The following is a 12,185-nucleotide window of genomic DNA, read 5'->3' on the forward strand; positions in this document are numbered from 1 at the left end:
TTCCATAGTCATCTGCGGAAGGGATCTCTGATGCCCAAGAAGGAGAAGGTCCAATTTGTTGTGAAAGTACATTCACTGCTAATTAAAACTACCAGCTGGGATTACAGCCCTGGAGACTGTAAATAAACTAGAGCATGAGATGTTCAGATGACAATATGGCCACTTTTGTGGTGATTTGTAATAGTTGCCTGTACTCAGATTTGCTCATCTCATGCCAGTTTATTAGAGTGAGGAGAAGGTTTATGTAGGTAACAGTCAAGGTGCAAGAGGTTGGCTTTGCCACAGACGCTGTCTCTATGGTCACCTTAGCTTCCTCTTACATGCTACAATGGGCCTTAAAATACTTTTGTCCATCTATATAAGCTCTGCAGTTCCCACGGAGCTAAAATCTGATCACGCTGCGTTCAGGTGAGACTTGGCTGTTGGTGCAGCTCTGCAGTGTCTCACGGACGGTGACTCTAAGGTACCTGCAAAAAGCCCCCCTCGTTCCAAAGGATAGCCTGGGTAGGCAGAAGTAGTGCGAAAAAATGCTTAAAAACAGTATTGGTTTACATGCCTTCAGTCAGTTAATGGCAACAGTGTTACAGACTGATGTTTGTAAGGGTTCCCTGTCCTAAAATTGATTTGTACGCATGCGGTTTCTCCTGCAAATTTGGAGTATTTATTTGTCAGCAATGTACTGCAGGGACTGAGGAGAGGAGAAGCAGATCGTTAATGTCAGAGCGTCACCTGCTATCTGCAGGAGCTTAGTGTAGATAACCGGGTATAAGGGTTGTGTGGTTTTAGTCTACATCCCAGTTGCAAGACTGGGCCTTAGATCAACGCTTTAAAGCCATAACCAGAGAACTGCTGAGTTCCCACTGTGTTACTGACACTAGTAACTACAAAACGCGGGCTGCCACTTACAATCTTTTTTTAGGCCAAAGAGTCAAGTTAAAATAGCACTTAGTCTGAGCAAGAGGCTTCTGTTGTGGGTGGGAGTCATGCTGGGGGCAACATGAGCATTGTGCTTTCAAACGACATTGCAGTGAAGACAAGACCCCAAAAGTAAGTTAACTCTCCAAGGCTCAATACAGTCTTTGGCTTCTCTTCAGGTCCTGTAGGAAGGGAAGCCAGCCAGGGTCCACTGTGGTAGTGCTAACTGGATGTGTCTGTCCCATGGGGATCTCCCTTGAAACTGCTTTTTGTCAGGCTTTTGCTTCTGGGAAGTTTGGCAATGTATGGAATCTGCTACGTACTGTTTATAAGTTAGAACTTGATTTTATTGACTAACTGAGTCCTTGTATCTTGTGACAATCTTTTTCTGTGCTCTGCATCATGCCAAAGAGACAGGGGAGTGGTGTTGGCATATCTTTGTATGAATAGGTCTGTCATTAAATATTTGAAATAGAAACATCTGAAATAGATCTTGCCTGAGAAGAACAATGGGGCAACTAGAGAAAGCCAGTTTTCTCCAAATTTGCTTTTGGGGGCTGGAGTTTTAAGCAAACAGAAAAAAGAGCAGAGAGACCAGGTATTAGTGCAGGGGCTTAAAAACAACAAACCCTGGGAGGCACGAAGGGAGATGCAAAGAAAGTTGGGGGGGGGGAATGCTTAGCAGAGGGAGGGTTTTTTTCATTTGTTTGTTTGTTTGTTTTAATAACTAAGACCAGCTAAGGGAGAGGGAAGCTGGTAATAGAGGATTGAGAGTCCCTCATTTGGAAGAGGCACTGTGTTTAGGAAAGGGAAACCTGTCGGCTAACGTGGATCTAAGCCCGAGGATCATTCACGGCTAGTGCTGAGGATGCTGAGGCATGGAAGTGCACTTGGGTATTTTCTGTTTTCTCTGATCTCTAAATCTGTATTTGTATTTTATGAAGAGTGAGGGAGTCAGTCATCTTCCTCGGGCAGTTAGGCTCTGATATCTTACTGCTAGAAAGGGGTTACAGCCAGCCTTAGCTGAAGGCACACGTGAGATGAGGGAGAGAGTTTTCAACTCCTTTCAGACTGTGGAAGGTGTCAGCACGTGGGCCCATTTGTGCAGGACACAAATTCAACAGTCTGCTTGGTGTGCAGCAGGAAAAGCTCTATTAGAGATAACTGTAGTTCAGGCTTTTGAACAAGCCTTTGTATTTCCCTCATATGGTAATAACCACTTCGTAAAGATACGCAATCCCAACTCCTTTTATTTTAGCTACCCTATCTCTTCCCAAATTCCTTTCCCCAAATCTAATGCTTTAAAAACCCCACAGGTGAGGTAATCCCAACAGTTCTCCCCAAGGCTTTCCCTGTCTCTGTGAAGCGTGGCACCTGATGTTGTGGTAGGTAGGTTCAGCTTCCAGTTAGAAAGTGCTTTCGTGGGGGACTAAGCAGTACAGTTGTTTGAATCCTTGGACTTCTGCTCCAACCGCTGCGTTCAGAAATTCGCTTTATAAGAAACAAAAACTATTTGGTTCTTGCTGAGATTCTGTCCCTGTTACAAAAAACCCTTCACCAAATGGCACGGGAGACAACCACTTCTCATAAGCACCTCAATACTGAAATAGCCAGGGGATTCCAATCAGTGGGAATGATGTGGTGTCACAGTTAAAGGCCTGGCTGTACTTCAGCTCTCCTTCTGGTCTTCCTAACTGAATAGTTTCAGACGTTGGCACTCTTGCCGCTACCTGATCTAGGTGAAATCCCTGAATTCTTCCTGGTTTAGGCCGGGATCTGTCTCACAGCTTCAGTCAAGCTTCACATGACTTCATGGTATTTTGCATTTTATTCATTTGGAAATGTATGAGCAGTGATCATGAGCCTTCTTAGCACTTGGAGCAAATGGTTGAAGAAAAAGGAATTCTTAGATGATAAACATCTTATTAATCTCAACTGTTCTTACATTTCTCTACCAGTTAAGTTTAAGGTTACAGAGACAGAGCCGAAACAGCTAGCATTCCTCTCACTTCTTACTCCAGATTCTTCTGTAGGACTTTCTGTGACTTTCAGGCTGCTGCTTTATCCTGCTCAGAACTGGTTTTGATACTTCCCCAAATGGCAATAGTAATTAAGGGTACTTGACCCAACAAGACGTGTATTAGTTGTTACATAAATGACTGCCTCAAAAAGCCTCTTACCTTTCATACATCGGTAAGCTCCACTGGTTCTTGGACAAGAATAAGAATCCAGCTGGATTATTAATAATAATTAGATTGTCACTGATACATTGGTAGCATTGCAGAGGTATTACAAGCGTCTGAGGCTCACTAAAGAGTAGTGAAGGTCAGGACTAGAAGCACTAAAAAAAGTACCTAGTGGAATTCTCTTCTTGTGGAAATACTGGTTCATTAAAAAAAAAAACCACCACCACCCCAAAACAACAACAACAACAACAAAAACCAACAAAAAACAACCTCCAGGACTCTTATTTATTTTCATTATTCATATTTCCAGATAAAGCTTTTTGGCATTTGTGGAACAGAAATGCTTTTGTTTCAAACTTTTCTTTCAAAATGTATTCTATGTTCTAATATAAAATTTAAATCAAAACTGAAAGTAGCAATCAAAACAAAATTATTTTGTCAAAACAAAACATTCAATTGATTGAAATGATTTTTTATTTTTGTTTCATGGGCAACTTTGCAATGCAGTGTTTAATTCAACTGTGAAACAAAAGCAAATTTCAAAGTCTATAGCTATCCAGTAAAGCAGGAGTGTTGAGTTGTGTTTGGGCTTTTCTAGGTGGCGCTTAGGGGAGTACTTCATCAGAATTTTACTAAATCTGTTTTAGAAAAATCTATTAAATCTGTCATATTCTGTTAGATCAACAAAAATTTTAAAATGTGTGAGGACCCTTAGACTATGTTGAGGTTTTCTTGTGTTGATGTTATAATGGGACTTTCTATCTCTGTAACAGTTAATCAGAATCTGGCTCTGCAGCTATACGTAGATCTCCCTGGAAATATATTCTGTGTTTCTGCTTAGCAAATTGGAAAGCCTTTGATACTGTTTCAGCTCTCCTGGCTCCCTCCTCTGTGGGCTGGTCATGGACCAAACCTTTCAAATTCTGGGTACCTATCTTGGTGCAATTGCTTGCAAAGTCAGCAAACAGTTGAATGTAATGATATGTGTGAGTGTGTGAACATAAAGCCTATAAGGTTAATATTAGTGTATTCACTTCCATTTGTTGCTGCTTAGATTTGATGTAGAAGGGACCTTCCCTTAGTAGAGAGCTTTCTGGTTATTGCTTTGAGTCTTTCCTTGTCCTCTATAACACCCAAAACATTCTCTCTTTTTCTTTCTAATGTATTGGAAGTTTTTTCCTCTCCGTTCTCATGTCAGATCTGTATACTTAAATAGTAAAGTTCTTCTGGCAGCAGTCTTGTCCAGGGCCACAATATGGTATATGCCTTGGAGGCATATTACTTTAGATTACTGGTTTGGCTAAATTTAAATTCTTCAGGATTAGCCTAAATCTGTCTCGGTGGGAGCACCCTACAAAAGAAAAAACATGAATTTAAGGGGGGTATTTTGGACAGGTAGGGCAAGGGTGAAGATTAAAAGCAAAGAACATAGTTAAGGATTGTTCTATTGCTAGAAAATGTAAATCACCCGAGCTTGTCTCAACAGTGTGATGGTCCTTATTTTTTGAACAAGGACTGAGATACTAACCTGCTTATGTGATACCTTGCTTATTCAGATCTAGCTTCCTTAAATTTGGCTAGATACAGCAATGTCATATTCCTTAAGAATATCAGCACTGTAACTTTTGTAAGTTAGGGATAGAGCAGTCAGCGTCCGAGCAGCCATTCAGGGCAAACTGTGGCTCTGCACACTGTGGAGCTCTCGCTCCCGTCGGCAGTAAACACGAGATGACAAAGTAAGACGAATTGAAAAGCTTTTCCATTCGTTAGACCACCTAACCTTTTGTTTCTGTTTTTCAAACCGGGAATGGGGTATTTTGTGATACAGAAAAGCTGCTTTTAGATAAAAACGTATTTGGACAATAGTGTAGTTGGTTCAGAATTTCTCGGTTACGGGCCTGTGACAAGACAGGCAGGAAGATATGCTTTGTCCAACAGCTGTCTCCTGTATTCATCAGAATTTTCTTACGTGACTAAGCATGTAACCTGCTATATAAGTATAAATTTAATTTAGTCTTAAGAAGGCTGATTTAATCTGAAGAATATATTTTGCACTGGTCTTGGACATGAAGAGCTGGAATTGTGATGTGGTTAGGCCTTAAAAAATATAAAAATAAAAGCATCCCCACCTCAGAGCTCTATAAATAAATAAATAAAATAGTTTATGTTGTGGACACGCTCACAATATTTCCTGCACGCTAGTGGAGCAGCACACATCAAAAAGATAATAATATAAGCAGTAAAATATCCCAAGCAAACAGAAAGCATCTGTAGATCTTGCCTAGCTGGCTAATATTACTGGGATGGTTGTTTTTAGCTTACCATGCCATTAATGCTTTGCAAATGTATATGTGCATGCTGAGGGTTGGCCAGAAGTTGAACTGTCTTTATAATGGTTATATTCAATTGCTGCATTGTGCCTGAATGCCTACAGACATGTAAGAAGACAGGAGAGGTACTCAAGAAACCATTAGACCATGCAGGATCTGGTCTACCAGCTCTAGTCACAGGAGAACGTAACGTGCTATAAACAGGATGTAAAGAAACATTCATAAAGGTGTTTGGATAAATCCTGGGACGTAACTGAAGTGTTTGTTAGCTGGTGTCCCAGGATTGATGGCCTACGTCCCTTTTGTTGTGCTCCTGCCTTTAATAACACATCAAACTCAGAGATACGATTTAACTGGAAAGATTGGTGTCTCTAAAAACTTGTAAATGTAAAGAGAAAGCTATTCTGCCTCCCCTTCTCATTCAGTACCTTTTTTTTCCCTCACTATTTGTAGTAGTTGAATACTGACACAGCTCTCTAGGCCTTCGCTTCTACCTGATACTCACTTGCGAGTCTGTCTTCAGAAAGTCAAGGCCATTTCTGCAGGTTATGGGAGTGCAGATTCAGGGGTATAAACAGGAGGTATGACTGTATGGTTTTCAAATGAACTGTGTTTCGCTGTATATAGCATTTCATGTAGAAAAAAGATCAAGTTTCCTTGGAACGTGTATAGAGCCTGATCTAAATTTTCTCCTTGGCTTTAGCAGGCTGCGGATCAAGTCCATATTGGAAATTCTCCATTCAAACTGCTGGATGCAGTCAGAACCCGTGACTGTCATTCAAGCTCTTGCAGCCTGTGCTGCCCTCAGCCCAGAATCAACACTGGCAGCTCTGACTGCAAATACAGAAATCAGAAAACTTCTGATCTTAACGTGATATTAAGTGTTACCTGAAGGAATCCCCTCTTGGAGTATGAGTTTTGGGAACCCCGAGATTTCCTGATCTGCTTTTTTATCTTTCCTTACCATCTCTAGAGGTAAATAGGCCATTTGCTGGAAAACTGAGATTGTAAGCATTGATCTGAAGGGGTTCCTAATAGGAAGATACTGGCAACAGAGGTAGCATAGCCCTACTGAGAAGGCAGGCCCCCTTTCAAGAGTCAAAGGTCTTCAGGTCAAGAAGTCAAGGAGACTTTCCTAAAAGTCAATTTTGCATCAGGACGTCGTGGATTGTAGCGATTCCAAAAGTATTTTCTTTCATAGGTCTCGACAGTCTGATGTCCCTAGAGTTCCTACCGCACATAGCATTGCTTCTGGTGGTAGTTCCTGGGCCAGAGGGATGAATTTATGCCACCATGGCTCCCACAAACCTGTTAGCAGTACCCCAGACATAGAATTGGCTCATCCTGTCTCTGCTTTGCATTCAGGTTAATTACGGATTCCCTTTTCAGATTCAACTGTTTAATGTGCTGCAGTGTGAGCTTCAGAAATTGCCGATTTCTGTCTCGGGGATGACAAATTTCACAGTGTATTCTTTAATTTCTATTTCTATAGCAGTTTGTGAAGCATTTTCACTTACAGTTTTCTAATATTCAGTGAGAAATAAATTTGGGAATAGGGTCCTTCAGTAAGGAGCCTGTTGCAGAAGTCCCTTGGTCATTACGTTGTACAAGAACTTAGTTTTTTTACAATCAAAAGTTCTGATATAAATATGAGATCGCTGTATTTATGGGAAAATCTTGATATGATCTTGCTGTTATGTGGGGCATTTAAGAGATCCTGAAATATCTTTAAAGATGAAGCAATGGGAAGCTGCTTACCTCGTGACATAATAAGGCAAAATAGGGTCATGAAAAGAGTCATGGTTGCAACTCCAGCAACAGAGCCGAACGTATTATTTGCAACAAATAATTTAGTTGCCAAATAGAGCTTTTCTTGTCTTGTCAACTATCCACGAGTTGATCAGTCTCTTGATTCAGGAATCATTGGAATTTATTTGATGACTACCTTCAAAACTTACATTCTATGGAGTCTCTGTAAATGGAGGTGAAAGAGGGATGGCTGTGGTTTTAATACTATTTGCAAAAGCCTATTCTGTAATTTTCCTCTCTGGCATCCATCTTGTAAATTTGCATTACGTGATGCCAGGCATTTAGGAGTCTATAGTTTTGATGAAAGAGGGTAACAAGTTTAGAGTTCATACAACAGGAGTTAATGTTCATTCAACAAGAGTTAATGTTTAGCAAATAGGAAGCTTCACACAGGTTCCTGAATCCTCACACATCACTCGCGTTACATTTATTTTAACCCTGTAACTGAAATGATAAAACGGGAGGAACAAAAAAAGATAAAGGAGATCCTGATGCTGCATGGGTGAAACGGGGTACGGGGTGTGATTATTTCAGTGTGATTATTAGAGTGCACTAATTCAGAAGATCAGCGTTGAAGCTAGTTCAGTGCACACAAGGGCAGAAATATGTCAGAAGTTGTTGCTGGTAGTGCTGCATTCATAAAAGGAGCATGGCATTCACTTTCCAGCCACCAGAGAGTAAAGGAAAGACAGAAAGCCGCAGACATCTGTTACTCTGTTTGCTTACCTACCCCTGTTCCTGGAGGTGTTGAAGTAGGATTTGAAAAGCGCACATGACAGTCATTGGTTTTGACCATACTTTACAACGTCCTACTGACTTGAAAAGAGGCAAAATTTGGACCTCCGTAATTTAGCCAGCGATACACACAGGGCACTCTCAGTGAAAGTGCTGGGAACAAAACTTAGTTCCTGGTTTCCTGCCTATTATTTAGTACATATCTGATTTGAAATCTGTTTTCTGCATACCCTTGCGTGCATATTCCTTGGCACATGTGCTTCTTGCCATTATGGGGCAGATCCCATAGATTTTCTGCGTCATTAGTAGAGAGAGCCAGTCATTAAAAAAAAAAAAGCTTATTTGCCTGAGCTGTTAAGATTTTTTCTCACAGTTCTGCCTGTGGCGCCTGTCACTAGCAGTCAAATAAGGACAATTTTACCATTCTCTCCTGCTGCTCTAATTTTTTTTTTCAGTGCCAGTACATGTATTTGTTATTCTTTATAACTCCCTTTGAAGTTGGGAATCCAAGGGGAATCTAAAACCGACCAGATGTTTCTGCTGCTGGAGACACAGAAGACAGCAAGGATTAAGTTTAACTGAAACTTAGTTCTCTACAAAACCCATTACAGTGAGAATTCTTCCTCAGATAGTTTTATTTATTATTTATATTTGCACTTGCCATCCTGGGTAGGTGATACCTCAAGTCATCTTGCCCGGGAGGAAAATGGATGATTTATCCAAGTAAATAGTGTATCAGCAGCTGCCTGCGTTGATTTCCCTTATGGGGTTTCAGTTCCATTACACTGCGTATTTCCCACCCACACTCTTTATACAGCATTTCATGTTGAGGAAAATCATTCTGATCTCTGTAACTTCAGAGGACAGATATGTGGAACCATCCAGAGGGAGGGCAGCGCAACTCAAGCGTGCGTGGGGAGGGGTGACATACTCGAGAAGGTGCTGGCCAGAAAGCAGTACGAGGTTTTAACTCCTTCTCCTGTCACAGCTGGAAGATGAGAGAAAGGAGTGGAAGCCGGCATGGGAGACTGGCACGGAAAGGAAGGGACGTGCTAACCTGCTGGAAGTGGGGGCAGAAGTCTCTCGGGTGGGAAAGGACAGGAAGAAATGCTGTTACTGACTTCTGAGTTCAAGTGAGATGCTTTTGAAGATGCAAGGCAAGAGAAAAGAAAAAAAAGTTGTAAAATAGTCTATGATATGAAATACATGAGGTAGTCTTGTGGGGTGCCCGTGTCCAAATTCTGCGATGGGAGATCCTGCTGGCCTGCTGCTGCAGTCGTGGCCACAAGAGAAAATCGCGCCCGGTCACACCTCCGGGAGGACTGAGGGGGAAGGCAGCAAACGGAACAAGGCCTTGGTCTCTCTCTACCTTAACCATGGCTTAAGCTGAAGTTTGGATCCACTGCCAGATTTTAAACACCCCGGATTTCTAGAGTACTTGTTGCCAAGTTGTCTCATGTAAGTTTATGGGCCTGTCTGTCCCCATGCCTGGCTGTCACACCCGTACATAGCTGTTGAGCGTGCCGATCACTTTCAGCCAAGTCGGAAAGAACAGAAGAGAGAATTCGTTTTCTACAAAGCCGGTATCAAAGGAGAGGAGAAAAACTCCAATCGGTGCCCCTGCTGAGGGAAAGACAAGCAGAACTTCTCAGCTAAGCATGTTCAGCAGAGGACAGCTGGCTGGCCAGCACAGGCTTTGCTCCAGAAGAGCCACAGCACATGCTGTCTTTTGCTGAACGCGAATTTTATCTTTGTTGTGGGAGAGGAGACCTACGATAATTGTACTCGTGTTGTGTAGCGCTCGCAGGGTCTGATTGCAAATCTGTAGGAAGGCAGACTTTATCGATACTGGTTTCATGTCGGAGCTGTGTTGTTGTCTTTAAAGTCCAGCCCCCCTTCTCGTCGGTAAGTCAAGGTACGTCTCTGGCTGATAGTGTTTTCCCTTTCCTCTCTGCTGTGGGGTTACAGCAGCTTTTCCCTGATTTTTCTCCATATGGATTCACTTCATTGTTTCACACCAAATCTCGCTGCTTCTCCACTCTCAATGTCACAGCCACCGTAATTGAGAAATAGTAGCGGGCTCTGCCTAAGTTACTCTTTAATTGGCCAGATGGATCGCTAACGCCTTCGCTGAGGCACTGTCCTCCATCATTAGCTGTTGGAGTTGCCTCCTAATATTGCAAGGCCCTGCACACCACCCTAATTTGTTTTTAAATGGGAAAATCAAAACGTTGGTAATTATATAGAGCCTCCTAATAAACATCAGGTAAAAATGCATGCACTGTAACGAGCTCTTTTCAGAACAGCAAAAGGGAGTGGAGAAAATAATTTGCTAGTGCCTACACTTACTTAAAGCTGCTTTTAAAATATAAAAAAAAAAAATCAGGCCCTGGAAACACTGGGTGATTTTGGATGTTCTGTGAGGTTTTGAGGAAAGATAAAAAGAAAAGAAAGTAATCATGTATTTTTCATGTTATATTTTTAGGACCTGAATTTCCCAGCTTTATATTAAAGGGAAACAGGTTAAAATCAGAGAGTTTTGGACCTACATATTTTCTCCTCTTCTTTATTTTTTTGTCAAGGCATCGAGGCAGATGGTATGAAAAGCATTTATATTGGTCTCTCTGCTGACGGAGCTTAACCTAATAATCCAGGACTTGGAACTGGGTGCTTCGATAAAAACACTTTCTGAGAGATTTTTCCATTCAAAACACCAGGAGAAGTTTTTTAATTGACAACATCAGAAATTAGTATCCTGCCAGGACTACATTTCTTTGCACCTTATTATTCAGAACAAAAGATTAATATATACTCATTCCGAGCATGAGAGTTTTCAATAATTTTTTCCTAAATTAAACCAAAGACAAAGTGAAATGGTTTACCACAGGATTGTGAGAGTGAAAACAAGGGGAAAGTCCCAGTTCCATGTCAGTTATTACTTTGTCCTAGTTTAAGCACTTGACTCTTCTGGTGATTGCTCCATTTTCTTGTTTTTTATAGCGTGCTAGATACTTTGAAATTTGCAGGCTTAGCTCAGTCTTTGAAATGAAGAAATCTCAGCTCTGAAAATGCCAAATTAAACTGTGATTCTGTGTTCCCCTTAATTGTGAGCAACTTCACGTACAGAAAAAGCAGCACTCCAGTGTGCTTCCCCTTTGTCCAGCTTCAGCCTGGACTTCATCTCATAACCCAACTGTAATGGGGCAAACTGAAAGACCAAAGCCAACATATAAGAAGATAACATGGTTCACGTCTGAAATTTGGAGCTCAGATCTGTGCGGACTCCACCTGCATTCTTAGATTTTTGTATGTGTGTGTTCTTGAGACGTTGCTTTTGAAATATATACAGGAAACTCAGCCTAGCTGAGAAGATTGTAACTTGTAAACATTTTTCTGTGTATGTTTTGATAGAATGGTATGGGGGCGGGTGGCAGGGCTGTGGATTTAAAAAATATTTTTATGCTTTCGTAACACAATCCATAGTCCATTTTAGACTTAGTTCTGATTAAACAAAGATACTCAGATGTGCTGTGGAAGTTAGCAAATCATGAAACAGGTTCCTTAGCATTGTGACACCAATACTCCAAAGCAGCCCAACCAAGTAGGACAGGATACACCCTACTTTCTTGGGTCAGTTTGTGATTTTTTTTTTTTTTTTTTTCCCCTGTTGCTATACAGTGGCTTTAAAGGTTACTTCTGGTGCCATTTACAGTTGTCTTCTTCCATATAGGAGCTCTGCAGGGAAGAGTGTGCAATGGAAAGGGCCAGTTCTGCAAACAGCAGGTGCAAGGACATGGCTTGCCTATTGTCTGTAACATACTGTCTTATACAGTCAGACAGGAATCTCTCTTTTATCTCTTGCAGTCTTGGGTATTAGAGTATATAGGCAATGAGTCCAAACCAACAGGGAGCCAGAGGGTAGATTGCACATCTGACTGTGAGAGTCATCATCAGGCCAAGTACTCCACCAGGCCAACTGGAAAAGCATCTTGTTACTCAGAGGTAGGGCTGGATTTATGTTCTGCCCAGCACGCTCATTTAGAGAGGGAGGATTAGATAGCCCATAATATAGCTGTTGATATTCTTGAGGACTGAGGGGTTACTAGTCCTTTCCGCTGTGCTCAGGGCAGCGAGTGTGTGACTAGGGTAAGGACTTGGATGCAGCCCCAGTACCCCCAGACTGGCTCAGTTGTTCCAACAAAGTAGCATA

The 12,185-nt window shown here is 41.6% G+C and overlaps 1 protein-coding gene across 11 annotated transcripts in view; it reads left to right on the top strand.

Annotated features, from left to right (window-relative positions):
• The window catches only part of ZBTB20 (zinc finger and BTB domain containing 20), a 486,412-nt gene that overhangs the window by 227,418 nt on the left and 246,809 nt on the right, over nucleotides 1–12,185 (top strand). The window lies entirely within an intron of this gene.

Source organism: Aquila chrysaetos, chromosome 7 (genome assembly GCF_900496995.4).
Source record: "Aquila chrysaetos chrysaetos chromosome 7, bAquChr1.4, whole genome shotgun sequence".
Classification (NCBI taxonomy): Eukaryota; Metazoa; Chordata; class Aves; order Accipitriformes; family Accipitridae; genus Aquila; species Aquila chrysaetos.